This window comes from Symphalangus syndactylus, chromosome 8 (assembly GCF_028878055.3).
Source record: "Symphalangus syndactylus isolate Jambi chromosome 8, NHGRI_mSymSyn1-v2.1_pri, whole genome shotgun sequence".
Classification (NCBI taxonomy): Eukaryota; Metazoa; Chordata; class Mammalia; order Primates; family Hylobatidae; genus Symphalangus; species Symphalangus syndactylus.
The window spans coordinates 82349721-82367939 of record NC_072430.2 but is presented as its reverse complement, the minus strand read 5'-3'; the positions used below and the strand labels follow the sequence as shown (position 1 = coordinate 82367939).

The 18219-nt window shown below is 38.2% G+C and overlaps 1 protein-coding gene across 10 annotated transcripts in view; it reads right to left on the bottom strand.

Moving 5' to 3' along the window:
* OSBPL6 (oxysterol binding protein like 6) overlaps positions 1–18219 on the bottom strand; it is a 223387-nt gene that overhangs the window by 112576 nt on the left and 92592 nt on the right. For all 10 annotated transcript variants that reach the window (XM_063644806.1, XM_055289854.2, XM_055289857.2 and 7 more), the window contains one exon: positions 12733–12927. The gene's annotated coding sequence lies outside the window, so the exon portion shown is untranslated. The remainder of the gene's footprint in view (positions 1–12732; positions 12928–18219) is intronic.

The following is an 18219-nucleotide window of genomic DNA, read 5'->3' as shown; positions in this document are numbered from 1 at the left end:
ATTTATGCTACATATTTTGCTACAATAAAAAGTTCCTGAATCGCCAGCTATTATGACTTCTACAATATGCAGACATTAATTTTATACTATTTTGTGGTCAAGTTTCATCTTCTTTATGAAATCTTTCCTAACCTATTAGACAGAATTGTCACTCCAATCTGTATTACTTCTATACATACACATACATATATTTTTGAACATACACTGCACTGTATTTATTTGACTTGATTCTGTAAGATCCATGAAGGTGGGGAGTATGTCACTTTTCTCATCATAGTCCAATGTCATGAGCCACAAAAGCCATTCAGTTTGTTTACTGAGCTTATCACTTTAATTAAGACTTAAATCTTCCATTATATCCATTAAATAACATTGATTGTGCTTGCAGACTATAGATATCCACCTTCATATTAGTTCTTTTTCTTTTCTAATTTTTTTGAGATGGTGGTCTCACTATGTTGCCCAAGCTGCTCTTGAACTCCTGGGCTCAAGCAATCCTCTCACTTCGGCCTCCCACAGTGCTGGGATTAGAGGCGTGAGCCACTGTACCCAGCCTAGTTCTTTTACTGTATTTACCTAAAGATAACCCAAAATAATCCACATGATTTGTAGACTGGAGTTTCCTATCTGTTCAATAGTGAGCTGGAGAGAAAGACTGTACAAGGTTCAACATTCCCAAGATAAAATCTCTCAGTTGTCCTAAATAAAGGCCTGCCAGACTGCTAACGGTACTATACGGGCCTGAGGGACATTAGGAATAGGAAATAGATGCAGTAGCATTAATTCTTTCAAAACACCAATGATGGGTTAGCCTGGCCACACAGAATTATGGCACCTGGCACCTGATTTACTAGATACCATCTACTAATTACAATATCTCATGGTCAGGAATCTTAAGCAGAATTTTGAAAACCTGTCATGCTCCAGAAGAGCAGTGTTTATGCAAGCCATTACCCACATATCAGGATGTCCAAAATTCTACTCGTGTTGGGCATTCAAGCATGAGTGTTGGTTTCAATTATTGCTCATTCATTGTTACATGAGGGAAGGAACAGCTGACATAACTGAGAATCCACTGCCAGGTCCTAGGTTCTGCAGCCTTGTGAACTCATTTAATTGGAGTGTGGTAACCTTGGCACATATCTAGTGGTGAGCTGGAGCTGGCATGCACTAGCTCAGGAGCTATGTGTATCTCTCCCCAGTTCAGGGCTTCAAAGACATTCCCCTGGGACCTTGAAATAGACCGTGGTGGGAGTATCTATGCCATGCGAATGCTTCAAATCTGGGCTTTTTGTTTTGTTTTTAAGAGCTGATTGTTAAACATTTGCCAGTACACCACTGTGTGTGGTGGTTTTCATTGTAGTGGTTTCTTTTGTAGTGGTTTTCATTTTTATTTTTACTCTAAAATATCCCATGGATTGCCTGGGTTTGAAGCCAATCCCAACACATAGCTAGCCATTTCCTAGCTATGAAACCTCAGGCAATTTACTGAAGTCTCTTTGCTTCAGTTTCCTCATCTATAAAACAGGGATAGTAATAACTCTTCTTCACAAACCCCAAGCTTGGGAAATGGCAGTGCTAATCATCTACTACATAGGTTCTCAAGGGTAGCATTGGGATCAACACGTCACTTGGGAACTTCCTGGAAATGCAAATTCTTGAGCTCATCTATGCTTGTGAATCAAAACCTCTGAGGGTGGTGCCCAGCAATCTGTGCTTTAATAAGCCTGCCAGCAGGCAGCAGGTATGCCAAGTTGCCAATTGGGCCCCATTCTTCACTGGCCTAACACCAACAAAGCTAGGGAATAGTAACACAGTATCAGACACAGAATCACAGCCAACTCACAGACCTAAAACCCCAACAATAAAGGAATTGCTAAGATTTTTCCTCTGAAATTAAAAAAGTTTTGGAACAAGAATTTTAGAGATAATTAAAGCATGTAGCATTGAACCTGTATATATTCCTAAATGGTTTTTATACTGCAAATTGGTTTTAACAACTTTAGATAGCTTACAAAAAATGACTTTCTTATAAACACAGTACCTCCATTAATTTTTTATTATAATTAATCTTTAAATAATTTTATTATTTTTATTATAATTGTGTTTTATTATAATTTTTATTATATAAACACAGTACCTTCCAATAAAGAAAACAAATCAAAAAGCTCTATCATGAGCCCACAGGACTTCCGTTGTCCACTAATCCTTGCAATTGCAAAGTGTATCAGATTCCAGATTCAGTAACCCAAGGAGATAACCAAGTCACTGTCTTTGACTAGATGGGGGATGGAGGGTAGGTGGTGCTCTGCAAAGGTTATATGCAAAGGGTCAGACAGAAAATATTTCAGGCGTTGTCAACCATACAATCTCTGCTGTGGCTACTCAAACTGCCATTGTAGTGGAGAAGTAGCCTTAGACAATATTCAAATGAATAAACATGATTATGTTCCAATAAAACTTTATTTATAATAAGAGGCTGCATATTTGGCTTGTGGGCTATATTGCTGAACCTTGGAGTAACTCCTAGACTACGAAACATCAAGATGCATTCTTAGAACCAGGTGTTGGAAAGTACTTTCAAAGACTGTAGATTACTAAACAGCTTCCCATGGCAGGCAGGTCTGTTAATCTGCACTACAGTTGGTAAATCATTTACACAGGACATTCTGAATTTAATTGCTTCTTGCCAACTCCAGATTTCCCTATCTCCCCTAACAAGTGAAAGAAGATATTTTATGCTTGCAAATGTACAAATTGAAAAATATTAATAAGATAAAAGAGGAACTTGTTTTCATCAAAGTTTTATTTATGTTAGTTTTATTAAAAACCCCATGAGAAAAAGAATTGCTAAGTTCCACCTGAAGGATAAAACCCTAAGTAGTCCAAGAGTATTTTAGGAAAATGCATGAACTAAAAGGAAAAAAAGACCTCGAAAATTGCTAAGAGAGTAGATTTTAAGTGTTCTCACCACAAAAAAAAAAAAAAAAAAAGCTAACGGTGAAGTAATGCACATGTTAATTAGCTCAATTCAGCCGTACCCTCAAGTCTATATATTTCAAAACATGTTGTACATGATCAAAATATACAATTTTGATTTAATTTTTAAAAATCTAGAAATGTTCCCCCCCAAAAAATAGCTGTGGTGTCCGAAACTAACTGACGTGACTAAAGAAACAGAATTTGATAACACAGATAGTCTCTGACTTACAATGGTCTGACTTAGAATTTTCTGACTTTATGATAGGTTAATCTCATCATAAATTGAGGAACAGCTATACTAAAATCTCTTCTCCTAAAGCTAATGTTATCCCTTAATCATCATCCTACATTCCAGAAGATATCTGTTTTAAACATTAAATGCAACAACCTGCTCTTAGCACTAAAATTTAGCTCATGAAAATCTTAAAACATTTGAGTAGCTTAATTGTACCTTTCAAAAAACGTTTTCCAATCAATATTGGATAATTTTAAGATGTCTGTTATCATGTATTATTTCGTAATGATGATGACTGTCTCACTTTCTGCCTTTGAAACCAAATCTGGAGAAATATGTCTATTCAAAATATTTTTTAGATTCTAAAAATATCTAGTTACTTAGGTTTTACCTCCTTTTTCAATTAGGTTCAAAATTGGTATAACCCATAATTATATGGAACAATGCAGTGCATTTATTCTAGGCATAAGACACCTAGTGGGAAAGTAGAATAAAATAATTGAAAGAGAAACTGAATCAGAAAATCCAGAACATGCAGTCAATGTGCACATGGTGACTGCTGATAATTCTTTGTTTTTCTGAATACTTCATTATTATTTGAATAAAATACTCAAAAGGATTTTCTTAAAGACTAAGAACTCACTGTCAAGTCCTAGATCCTAAAGATCTTCTCCTATTTTTTCTAAAAGTTTTATAATTTTACTTTTTATATTTAAATCTGTGATCTATTTTGAGTTAATTTTATATTAGGTATGAAATTTAGAGGTTCACTGTTTTATATACAGATGTCCAATTGCTCGAGCACTATTTGTTGAAAAGGCTATTCTTCTTTCATTAAATTGCTTTTGTGCCTTTGTCAAAAATTAGTTGGCAGAGGCTGGGAAAGGTAGTGGAGGGTGGGGGGAGGTGAGGATGATTAATGGGTACAAAAAATAGTTAGAATGAGTGAATAGGGCCTAGTATTTAACTGCATAACAGGGAGACTATAGATAATAATAATTTAATTGTACATGTAAAAATAACTAAAAGAGTATAATTGGATTGTAACACAAAGGATACATGATTGAGGGGATAAATACCCCATCGTCCATGATGTGATTGCACATTGCATGCCTATATCAAAACATCTCATGTGCCCCATAAATATATACACCTACTACATACCCACAAAAATTAAACATAAAAAATTTTAAAAAATTAGTTGGGCACAAAGAAAAGCAAAAACGTAAACTAACTCTATTTGTAAGTTGCATTGGATAGCTGAAGTTTAAGAAATTAAAATGAAGCATTTTAGCTTATTTTTTGTCTAGTCCAAAAATGAGCAATGGGACAAAAGTCCAAAATGGAAAGAGAATTCAGGTCATGGGTTCTCCCACCCACCACTCTCCCCAAAACCCCTTTCTGTGGAAGTGTGGCTTCTTCATCTTTGTAAATCTAAGCAACATTGTACTTGATTCAGTACACATTTTGGCATTTCTTCACCAGTATCTTTCTTTTAAATGTTTTATTTTGGAATAATTTTAGATTTGCAGGAAAGATACAAAAATACTATGGGAAGTTCCCATACACCCTTTACCCAAGACTTCCTCCAGTTTTCACCAGTTTTTCAGAAGCTGACAAAACAAGATATTTTCTTCTGAAACTTTAACTACTTACAGTGCCAGCTGAAAAAAAAATAGACATTTGAAAATAAATTCAAATGCCAAAACTGCAGTTATTGTTTAAATAAACTCTACAGTACTTTCAAATTTAGTATTCTAAACATGAAAAAGTCAGCAAATCACCCGCAGTTCTCAGATCAATTGTTACCTCAGAATAGGCACACACCTTGTCACTTTCTAGAACAATACTCTTTTCATTTCCTTCATAGCTCTTATCTCACTCAGTATTTATATTATCTGTGTACTGGCTTACTGTCTATCTCCAGAGACCTCATCTGTCTTGTTTCCTGCTCTCCTTGTTATAACCCCAGGGCCCATAACTGTGCCTGGAGCATACTGAGTGGACACTCAATAGACTTTGCTGGATGAATGAATGGATGGATGGATGAATTAAAGCCTGTCTGAATGACCAAACACTTGAGATGTAGCGGGGATGATGTAAGACACATGATAAAAGACATCCATTTAGATGACTCTTAGTTCTAAAACGTTAACCCTTTAAATAACTAGCACCAGCCATACACAGTTGAAGTTTTGGGGAGCGTGTGTGTTTTTCCTTCATCTTCGTAGTCATTTCTTCCAGGAGCAAAGTTTAGAATTGTTGCTTGGAAAGCCAAACCTTTCAAAGGAGATTTGTGTTGTTGGTTCACTGCAATAGTAGTTCCTGGCATTAATCATTTGATATGCAAAGTGAATAAAGTAAAATTTTAAATTACTATCAAAGATAGACTTACTAAAATATTAATCATTCTTCTGTATGTAAAACATATTTGAAAAATAATTCACAAATGTTGGATTTCAATTTTATGGTCGTTTGGGAACAAGATATTTTGAGAAGACAGGTTAAAAGTTTACTGGAAAGTCCTGTACCAATCATTGAGTTTTGGGGAAAAAAAAAGTTTACTAGAGGGTGGGGGATGGGAGGAGGAAGGAGAGGATCAGAAAAAAATGACTAAGGGGTACTAGGCTTAATCTGGGTGATGAAATAATCTGTACAACAAACCCCCATGACATGAGTTTACCTATATAAAAAACCTGTATATGTACCCCTGAACCTAAAATAAAAGTCAAAAATGGAATTTAAAAGACAAAAGGGGGAATGGTCTAGATCTCCATCTTCCCTTCCATTGCCTATCTCTGAGATTCAGGTTCAAGGAATTAACTCGTTGTAGGAAAAAGACATCAAGGATGGATGGATGGATGGATGGATGGATGGATGGATGGATGGAAGGCAGGAAGGAAAACAGGGAAGGAGGAAAGGAAAAGGGGAGGAAGGAAGGAAAGAAGGGAGGGAGGAAAGAAGGAAGGAAGGAAGGAAGGAAGGAAGGAAGGAAGGAAGGAAGGAAGGAAGGAAGGAAGAGACTATCTGTTCCTATATTTTCTATGAACACTAACATTCTCCAAGGGCCAGATATAACAAAATGTGTCCAGAAAACAAAGCACTTGGTCACTTGACAAACCAAAGAAAAGAAAACCATTCCAAAACAAGTACCATAAGTATCCATTTACCAAATAAAAGGAAGCAATAAAAAGAAGAAGCAATAAAATAAAACCACTGGAACACCTTCAGTCTCTCTGCCTTATTTAGAGTGTTTGTCTTTCCTTTGTTTCTGGACCTGCATGATGATGAATAGTGGACACTAACAAAGGCATTCAGTATGGCACACACTGATCTACCATTCAAAGAGTACAATCATCCCACTGTCACTCCTGGAACACCTATGTATGATGCAGTGAGTTGCAAATAACTCAGATAATCTGGTGAACTAAAGATTTAATAGACTGAATATCACTGCCAAGAAACATATGAACATTAATACTAAAAATGGAGTTGGGGAGAAAAAATTCATCTTCTGTCTTCATACAGAAATTTTGAAAGACTAAAAATAATAGTGATAATAAAAGGTAAAAAAAAACCCTCATCATTAACTCTTTATTCTGCGAGATTTTCTCTACATAAAAATATAACAATAATTAGTAGTTGTCATGCTGAAATTATTAATTTGAAACTATTTTGTGTGCTCAAAGGATATAAATACATTTATAATGCTGTTTTGAACCGATGGTTTCAATGTAAAAGAAAAAAGATACAAACATAAAATTAAAAAATTAAGACTCCATAAAGTTAACTCAGGAAAATCAGCATGAACTCATCTTTTTTTTTTTCTTTTTGGACATATGTATTTTCTACCTTGTTTCCTGAAAAGGCATGGAAACACTGACAACCCATGGGAATGAGCACCTCTAGTGCCCAACTATAGTTTCTAAATTCTGTTTCCTATTAAAAAGAACCAGGCTGCTTGGAATGGCTGATTCTTAAACTAAGGTATGGAATGCACAAAAAGAATTTGGGGCAACCTGTTGTATCAAAAAGTAGAGTCAAAGAAATTGATAGGACCAGGGATGGTTTGGGGATGTTCTGTATCTTGGTCTGGGTGCTGATTATATAGGTGTGTCCAGTATGTGCAAATTCACTGTGATTCACATACGATAGGTTCTCCTTTCTATACATATACACAGGAGCCAGGTTGAAAGGGCTCACAATGAATAAAGAAGGTTTTGTTTGAGCATCAAAATGAAAAAAAAACCACTACAATTAAGTGTATGAAACATAACAAATATTTTTTTAAATCCATGAATTTACAATGATTCTGAAGAAAAAAGGGAAGTTTCTCACTAAAAAGCAGAAATATCACCTTTTGAAGAAACTACAGCACTAACTCTGATATTGTCAATTACTAGGGAAATATTAAGCACTCACCCTGCCCTTCCTATATGAACTGTATTTCAGGGCCACCAAATACTAGTTGATGATGGAAGTTCTTTATAAAAGAATGACAGCTAACAAATGTAGAAGGAATAATAATAGGATGGGGTGGGGGTCACCATTTTTATAACCCCTAATGACATAATGTATTCAGGCAATGATTATTGGCTGACAAAATCATGAAGTGAAAAAAACAGATGAGGGAACTTTAGAATAGGAGGATCAGGATGTTCTTCCCCGAAACACAGTCCAATGATAGCATCACTAAAAGTGGGGTAACCAGACCATATGTGCCTCCTGAGGTGGCACTACGTAAAGTACACAGCAAAAGGAAGCAGAATTCTTGCCAGAATAGTTAAATCTGAATCCAGTCAAGCATCTTGATCTAACTTCCAAGTTCTAGTAAATTTGAGTAATAGAGAAAAAAGTTAAGTAACAACAATCAGTCAAACCCAGTATGTGGAAAGTTCTATTCCCAAAGTAGCTTAATTTCAACAAGTGAATTACTTGAGAAAAGAAAGGGAATATTCTAGATAAGAGTTTTATGAGAATCAATAGCCAAATGAAATGTATGCACTTCTTCAGATCTGGTTCAAATAAACCAACTATTAAAAGAGAATTTTGAGACAATCAAGGAAATTTGAATATGGAATGAGTAGTAAATGACACCAAAGAAGTATCATTCATATTGTTAGGTGTGACACGGCAATATGGTTCTGTAGGAAAATGTGCATATTAAAATATGCCTACTGGAAAGTGCAGGGGTGGATATGACATGATGTCTACTTCTAATGACTTCTGATAAATGGAGAAGGAGATAGATGAATCTGAGTGTGTGCGTATGGTTGTTCATTATGCTATTCTTACATAAAAGTGTAAGTTTGAAATTTTTTCAAATGAAATGTATTTTTAAAATATAGAAAACAAAAATTGCCTGGGCACAGTAGCTCACGCCTGTAATCCCAGCACTCTGGGAGGCCGAGGCGGGTGGATCACGAGGTCACGACTTTGAGACCAGCCTGGCCAATATGGTGAAACCCCATCTCTACTAAAAATACAAAAATTAGCTGGGTGTGGTGGCATGCATCTGTAGTCCCAGCTACTCGGGAGGCTGAGGCAGGAGAATCGCTTGAGCCCAGAAGGCAGAGGTTGCAGTGAGCCAATATTGCACCATTGTACTCCAGCCTAGGTGACAGAGCGAGACTCTGTCTCAAAAAAAAAAAAAAGAAAGAAAAAAAGAAAAAGAAAACAAAACAAAAATCAACAGAAGAAAAAAGTCTTAATAAAGAAAAAACGTCCGTGGCCGGGCATGGTGGCTCACGCCTGTAAACCCAGCACTTCAGGAGGCCAAGGCAGGTGGATCACTTGAGGTCAGGAGTTCAAGACCAGCCTGGCCAACATGGTGAAACCCCATGTCTACTGAAAATATAAAAAATTAGCTGGGCATGGTGGTGGGCGCCTGTAATCCCAACTACTTGGGAGGCCGAGGCAGGAGAATCACATGAACTCAGGAGGCAGAGGTTGCAGTGAGCTGAGATCACGCCATTGCAGTCCAGCCTAGACAACAAGAGCGAAACTCCCTCTCAAAAAATTAAAAATAAAAAAAAAGTCTCTTTCCCTACTATTTATATATGAAAACCTTGATATGAAGAGGATACTCCTTTTTTTTCCCCACTTAGTTACAGTTATACATACTTTTACTGGATATGTATTCAAGGTACAATTTATTTTTCAGAACTGGTCTAAATCTTTCAGGTGTTTGGGCGACTCATTTTTCTAAAACCTCACCAAACAGATTGTGAAGGACAATGCACAGGTGAGAGCTGGCCTGGGGCACAGCCCTTCTCTCTGGACAAAGAATCTTCTCTTGTCCCTCCTTTGTTCCCATTCTTTTCAACAGGCAAGAAAGAAGTTTTAGGGTCTCACTCCTTTTCCCTGGAGACAGGAGGTGGCTACTGGCCTGCTACTTCCTCTGGGTCCCTCAGCTCTTCAGATTAGGTGCTCCTTGAACAGAAGAGACCCCCTTCAACCTGAGGGAAAGCCCAGGACAGGAAGAAACAGGGCAGGTGAAATCGTGTCTGCACTGCCAATTCCTGCTTGCTATTCTCTCCATTTCCACTACTCCAGGGGGAAGTCTCATGACCCAAAAATGATAAAAGGGAGCCAATGGCAGCTTCCTGACCATGTCAGGGTTGAATACTCTTTCTCCTCTTCCAGTTTTTACCTAACCATGTTATTTTTGCTCACTGGTTAGTTTTACTTAAAAAAAAAAAAAAAAAATTCAACCTGTTTTATATGTCAACAATGGCTCCTAAGCCCTCCCTACAGTTTTTCCCCGATTTCCCCATTTTTTCAGTCTTGGTTGTCACTTCCTCAGGGAGTTAAAGGAAATGGAATGTGGAGCTGATAATAGGAACTCCAAGAAAACGCGATAAGGAGGTTTTCTGAAAGCATTTCTGAGTGTACATGCACACACACTCTTTAATTTCTGTGACCAAAGAAATAAAAGCAAACAAATTTCTTTCTTATTTTTGGTGGGGTTAGATGGGGGGAGATAGGCTCTATGAATCTAGCAAACAAAATTCATGTAGAAAATGAGGTATCAATCACCTGAATTTCGCCTTCAAAAAAGAGTTTAGTTTCCTTCTCCTATAGTCAAGTCACAACTCAGCAAATGTGTGCAAACAAATTTTCAGATACTTTATTTCCATGAACTCAAACGTGATACTCAAAGGGACTCATGCACAATTTCACCTCTGCATGTGGTCAAGTATTGAGAGATCCTAGGCAATGCCGATCTAACAGAATCCATGAGATGGAGCAAAGTAATGCAGGCAGAAGGACACTAAGATACTCAAAATAAAAATCCCACCCATTGGCCTTCTTTCCTATGTGCCTCAACATTTAAAAATGGATACCAATCAAGAAGAGATTTACAATGTGTCTGATGTATCTAGGGGGGAAAAACGGATACCCTGTGGCCTAAAATCTGCTTAAGTAACAGGCATTACCAGTTGGACTCTAAATGCATTACGGGAAAATATCTGTAAATCTTATTTTTTAGTAAAATAATTTTTTTTTTAAAAAAAGAAGAACTACTGTTTTAGGAGTATGTCAGTTTCCCCACGTTGAGTTTAGCTAATGCAGGCACAGAAATGCTATGCCCATAAGGACCCTATGATTTGAAATGCTTCCATGGTTAAAGTATTTTATTACCATATAAACATTTGGTTCAATATCAAATTGACAGAAACATTACTGAATGAATTTCATTTAGCAACAATATATAGCAATCAAAGACGAGGAAAGACAAGTTTGTGAGTAACTACAACTCACTGTGATGGAGGTATGTCTAACTCTGATGGCAAGATTTCTCAATGCTAAAAGTTCTGCACATATAGAGGGCATAGCATTACTGCTCTCTGAGTCGCCCTGGTGTCCAGAATGAGTGAGGGCCTAGAAAATGGACTCTAAATCCCTACAGGGGTCATTCAAAAAGAAGGCTACTTGGTGAATCAGTTTACCTCCCTGGAACCAAAACAGTCAGATCAGGCAACTGAACTCTTAGGTCATGAAAAACCAGACCCTGAGATGACACCCTCCACATCTGGAAAAAATGATGCAGAGCACATCACTATGAAAATTAGATCTCCTTAAGCCCATGGCCTGAAACATCTTCTCTTTGAAAAGTCTTCTTACTTCATAGGTAAGCCTGGCTGGCAAGTATCAGCTTCTCAAAGCTCATACATTTTATATAAAATAATACATGCTAAAATAATGGCAGAGGATAAATATTAATAGAATGTTATGTTAAAGTACATAGAAGTGACTTCATATACAGAGAGCACAATAAATTGATGCTTAAAGCAGGACTCTTGAACTCAAAAGCCTACATGTCCCAGGCAGGTGCCATAATCTGTAAGATTGGTTTGGTTAAATATTTAGGGAATGCAAAATACTAGCAAAATACAGTCAATGGGATAGTAACAAGACCAGATTTTCAATCTTCCAAGAGAAACCAGATATCTGATCTATCTGATTTTTATGTGAAGTTTCCAGATTTTCAAATGTTGGCAATTAATTTTCTTATAAAAAGAAAATTTTTACAGGTTAAAAAATGTTAGTAAAAACTTTGGCCTGTAGGCTACTACTTTGCAAGCTCTAATCTAAAATGCACTTTTAAACAATGCAGTAATAAACAGAAAGCTTCTCATATAACAATGATTACACTAAATTACTGAGCCTTGGTTTCTGCTCTACCAAGAGGAACCAGTCCACGCTAGGAAACGGTGGGAGTGGCATCAGGATACAAAAGAAACTTTCCTCAAATCATATATGTCTGAATTATCATCACCACTACCACCGCCATCCCTGTGCCCATGATGGCAAATAAGGTTTGAGCAGAGGATGTGCAGCTTGTAAAAAGCTCCCGAAGATGATTAATGCCACAAACTTCCACCCTGGAGATGGCTGACCTTGAAGAAATAGAAAGCTTTGGATAACTGGGAGGGTGCAGCTAAGTGGTGACGACCACAAACTCAGTAGGCCTAAGATACCAAATAGTATATATCAAGGGGCTCTAAAATAATAACTGCAAATATCAAGGATGACAAGGAGACCACAGAAAGTATTGCTAGTACTACATTAGCCATTTCAGTCTCATGAGCAAAAAGAAAAGTTGACTGTCTCATTGTTTACTATGGAAGATTACAAAAGTCAAATGTGGGCTTGTGGATATATGTATAAAGAAAGCAAGGAAAACATTTTGGCTATTTTAAGGTTTAGGTCTGCATGTTCATTGCTTAAGAAGGGAAAAGCAGTATCATATTTCCACATGATGCCAGACTACATACAGAAAACAGAAAATGGTTACCAAATATTTTCACATTTTTCTACTTCCTATCCTTAAAACAGAACTTTTTATTATGAGGATTATGACATATTATTTTAAGATCTGACATACAAATAAGAGATATAAAGAAACACCTTCCTGTGACTTTGTGGTGTCTCACTAATCTTTTGGTATTATTAAGCGCTGCCTAACCTAACCCTGCTTTTGGTTTTAAGCTTGTGTTCTTCTAACTCACCTTGCACCTTGGAGTCAAAGTCTTCCAAGTCAGCTTTATGGTCAAAGCTGTTTCACAGTGATTTATCCTCAGATGCCTGCAGCTTTTCTCCTTGGGGCACAATATGTCTTTGACCTTGCTGGGGCTATCTGGGTAAATTATAGGGGTGGCTCCTTAATATTCTTCTGTTGCTGTTTTCCCAGCAAGTGGCAGAATCTGAAAAAGAGAGATTACAGTCATATAGTACATCTTTAAAGAACTTCGGTGAGCCTCTCATGGGGACTGCCTATGGCCAATCAGAAAATTCCTCCCAATTTGTCTTTTGAAGAGGAAGTTCATATGGGTACATGCCTCAGCTTTTTATCTCCTTTGTTCAGTTTTATGTAACCTCAAAGACGTAACCACTGACCTTCTCAGTAATCAGTAACATTCATAATTTACATCTTACCCAGAGCTTGGATTATGAAAACTCTCAAGTGACATAGCAAATATTTCCTAAAAGGGGACAAAATATATTTTCCAGGACCACATTTAGCCCTCCAATTAAATATAAACCTCAACAGCGCTTTTTTGTTTGTTTGTTGTTTTGTTTTGTTTTGAGACAGAGTCTCACTGCAATGCCCAGGGTGGAGTACAATGGTGTGATCTTGGCTCACTGCAACCTCTGCCTCCTGGGTTCAAGTGATTCTCCTGCCTCAGCCTCCTGAGTAGCTGGGATTACAGGCACACACCATCATGCCCAGCTAATTTTTTTTATTTTTAGTAGAGATGGAGTTTCACCATGTTGGCCAGGCTGGTCTCGAACTCCTGACCTCAGATGATCTGCCTGCCTTGGCTTCCAAAGTGCTGGGATTACAGGCTGAGCCACCATGCCCAGCCCAATAGAGTTTTTAAAAATAGTAAGTATGAAGTGGTTTCATCACACATGCACATAGAGGTACAATCTCTAGTGCCCTGACGAAAACGCATGAACAGTCTCTTTGCTGTAGAAGAGGAGAACTGTGGCCAAACTCCTAGAACCATCCTCTAGCAAGAAGAATGGACTCTATACATACAAAGAATGTAGTTTTTAACTTGACATAATTTCTCAGAAAGCAAAGAAACAGTATGCTATGGTTTGGATATAGTTTGGCCTCACCAAGTCTCATGTTGAAATGTGATCCCCAGTGGTGAAGGTGAGGCCTGGTGGGAGGTGTCTAGGTCACAGGAGCGGATCCCACATGAATAGCTTGGTGCCATTCTGAGGGGTGAATTCTCACTTTTATATCCCACAAGAACTGATTGCTGAAAAAGAACCTGGGACTCCTTTTCTCTCTCTCTCTTGCTTCCTCTGTCACCATGTGATCTCTGCATAACAGCTCCCCTTCACCTTCTGCCACGAATGGAAGCAGCCTGAGGCCCTCACCAGAAGCAGATGCTAGCACCGTGCTTCTTGTACAGCCTGCAGAACCATGAGCCAAATAAACCTCTTTTCTTTACAAATTACCCACCCTCAGGTATTCCTTTATGACAACACAAATGGACTAAAACACAGTATTTTTACAAGAGAATAAATAAATCCATCATAAGAGAAAAATGTGACAAGTAATCCAAAGTAGAAGTTACTCTCTGATCCTGAAACATGACAGACGTTTTTTTCCTTCCAGCCATAAACCTCTCTAGCAGGCTCCTTTATTCACAAGCCAGCTTTAAAAATCACTCCCTAGGTTTGACTTCTTTTTCAAGCCTATCCTTTCACTCTGTTTCAGTTTTCCTTTTTTTTTTTTTACTTATTGAGAACAGGAAAAATGCACACACAAGCACATGTATACATACATACATATTCTAAGACTACAACTTACTGAAACTGCAAAAGATTTATGTTCGGCCAGCATCCAATGCCATGATTGCCCCCTTAAGTACCATCTTTCTGCAAAAGTTTTTGTTCTAACTCCCCTTCCACTTCTTTAAATAAAATTTTTTTAAAAATTCTACTCTGTTGTAAGACAATTCCGTGTACCTTGTAAGTCCTGAGTAAAATTTAATTGTTGATTATGATGATGACCTTGAATACTAAGGCTAAGGTACATCAGAATTCTTTTTGTATGCTCAGCATTTTTATTTTCTGCACACACCTACTCAGTCTATGCTCTTTAATTTCATTCAATTATAGGCAGATGGAATATGAATTGTCAGATATAGAAACTCCCCTAGCAGGCCAGGTACAGTGGCTCACACCTGTAATCCCAGCACTTTGGGAGGCCAAGGTGGGTGAATCACCTGAGGTCAGGAGAGAGAGACCAGCTTGGCCAGCATGGTGAAATCCCATCTCTACTAAAAATACAAAAAATTAGCTGGGCATGGTGGCAGGCGCCTATAATCCCAGCTACTTAGGAGGCTGAGGCAGGAGAATCGCTTGAACCCGGGAGGTAGAAGTTGAAGTGAGCTGAGATCATGCCATTGCAGTCCAGCCTTGGCAACAAGAGCGAAACCCTGTCTAAAAACAAAAAACAAAAAGAAAAACAGAAACTCCCTTAGCCATCTCTTCCTTCCTCCTTCCTATGATGAACTCTGCCAAGCTTTGGAAACAGAGAAGACACTGATAAAGAGAAAAAAGAAAAGGCATGCTAAAGAGTACCCTGTGCTATCCTGCAGCTCTTTTTGCCCACTCACTCCCGTTCCTCTGTCCTAGTCTGATTCCCCACAAGTTCTTACCACTCTAAAATACCAAGTGGGAAGGTAAACCAGAAGAGAGGACCAAGGGGGTAAGATTAAGGCTTCCTTTCCTTCCCGCTGTTTCCTCCACTAAGCAGCAGCAGAGGGGAGGGATAAGACAGGTTGAATCTCACTAACCATACCTAAGGAATTCCTCTGCCCTCTCCCATCACATCACATACGCTGTGTGTGTGTGTCCTTGGCTACCTGCCTATGTAAATAAAACCTTAGCCCAAGGAGCATCCATCTACTTCCTTCTTCTTTTGCTATAGTCTTTGCCAATACTCAAAATCCAGCTCAAAACTGCAACTCCCAACTCCTTCACTGATCTTTCCAGTTAGGAAGAAGAAGCTGCTCAGTACTTTTGGTCAGTTCTATTTGTGTCAGGCTGTCCTGGTTTTACAGTTTTATGTGTGAACCGTGTCTCCCATACCAGACTGTGAGTACTCTGGGAAGCAGGGACCGGACCTTAATTCTGTGCAAACAATTTTTTTCCTTTTAAGTTCTGGGATGTACATGTTTGTTACATAGGTAAATGTGTGCCATGGTGGTTTGCTGCACCTATCAACCCATCACCTAGGTATTAAGCCCCACATGCATTAGCTATTTCTCCTAATGCTCTCCCACCCACCACCCCACTCACCACAGACCCCAGTGTGTGTTGTTCCCCTCCCTGTGTCCATGTGTTCTCATTGCTCAGCTCCCACTTATAAGTGAGAATATGCAGTGCTTAGTTTTCTGTTCCTGTGTTAGTTTGCTGAGGATAATGGCTTCTACCTCTGTCCATGTCCCTGCAAAGGACACGATCAAATACAGACACATAGACCAATGGGACAGCACAGAAAATAAGACTGCACGTCGACAACTATGGGATCTCTGACAAACGTGACAAAAACAAGCAATGGAGAAAGGATTCCCTATTTAATAAATGATGCTGGTAGAACTGGCTAGCCATATGCAGAAAATTGAAACTGGACCCCTTCCTTACACCTTATACAAAAATTAACTCAAGGCAGATTAAAGACTTAAATGTAAAACCTAAAACTATAAAAACCCTAGAAGAAAGTCTAGGCAATACCATTCAGGACATAGGCACAGGCAAAGATTTCATGAGGAAAATGTCAAAAGCGGCCGGGCATGGTGGCTCACACCTGTAATCCCAGCACTTTGGGAGGACGAGGCAGGTGGATCACCTGAGGTCAGGCGTTTGAGATCAGACTGGCCAACACGGGAAAACCCTGTCTCTACTAAAAAATACAAAAATTAGCCAGGTGTGGTGGCGCATGCCTGTAATCCCAGCTACTCGGGAGGCTGAGGCAGAATTGCTTGAACCTGGGAGGTGGAGGTTTCAGTGAGCCTAGATCATGCCATTGCACTCCAACCTGGGCAACAGAGTAAGACTCCAACTCAAAAAAAAAAAAAAAAAAAAAAAGTCAAAAGCAATTGCAACAAAAGCAAAAATTGACAAATGAGATCTAATTAAACTAAAGAGTTTCTGCACAGAAAAAGAAACTATCATCAGAGCAAACAGACAACCTATACACTGGGAGAAAATTTTTGCAATCTATCCATCTCTGACAAAGGTCTAATAACCAGAGTCTACAAGGAACTTAAACGAATTTATGAGAAACAAGCAAACAACCCCATTAAAAATTGGGCAAATGATATGAATAGACACTTCTCAAAAGAAGACATTTATGCAGCCCTGCACACAATTTTTAACTCTCACACTTACTGTTAGAGTTTAAAATAGAAATTTACAAGGTTTTGACTTACATGTATTCTGTAAGAAACTAATCTATTATTGTCCATTTTGCTATTAAATGCACGAAAGTGTATATTTTCACACAATGCATATGAAATGTCAAAGAACAGAAGTTTTGGCTTGTTCTGCAACCATAATTAATGTTCATGTGAATATTCTGTACAACCTTCAAAAAGACAACCGAGATGAAGTGTAGTACCCGCTATAACCTCCAGGGGGACTGAGTACTCTGAGTTAAAAATTACCACCACACTATTAACACATGGTATCATCTCTGATAGTTACTTAAGCCAAAAATATTAGAAACATTTGTCTTAATTCAGCTTCAAAAGCTTGATTAGGACATACAGGTTTATATAGTCACATTCTAGGTGACACATATTATTTTAGAAAGCCAGAGTTCACTGAGTGGCAATTCAACCTCATTTTATTTTATTTTATTTTATATTTTTTAAATTTTTTTGAGACAGATCTCACTCCATTGCCAGGCTGGAGTACAGTGGTGCCATCTCAGCTCACTGCAACCTCCACCTCCCAGGTTCAAGCAATTATCCTGCCTCAGCCTCCCGAGTAGCTGGGACTACAGGTGTGCGCCACCACACCCAGCTAATTTTTGTATTTTTAGTAGAGACAGAGTTTCACCATGTTGGCCAGGATTGTCTAGATCTCTTGACTTCGTGATCCACTCACCTTGGCCTCCCAAAGTGCTGGGATTCCAGGTGTGAGCTACCGCGCCTGTCCCAACCTCATTGCAATTAAGAAATTTCACTGGGTCTTGTTTTACCTTGCACATAAACTGCATGCAGGGCAGAAGTCCAAAGGTGATAAATGTATAAAGTTCAAGCCTGATTACTGCTTGTGACAAAGTACATTGAAGATTAATTCTTAAAGCCACACTAAGAAATACCCTAGTTAAGAAATATACTCAGAGATAGGAAGATTGGTTCTTTTAAAAAGTATAACCAAAATTGACGTGCATGTGTGTGTGTGCATGCACACACGTGCACACACATGCATTTTCATTTCATACAGCACATCTGGTTTTAACT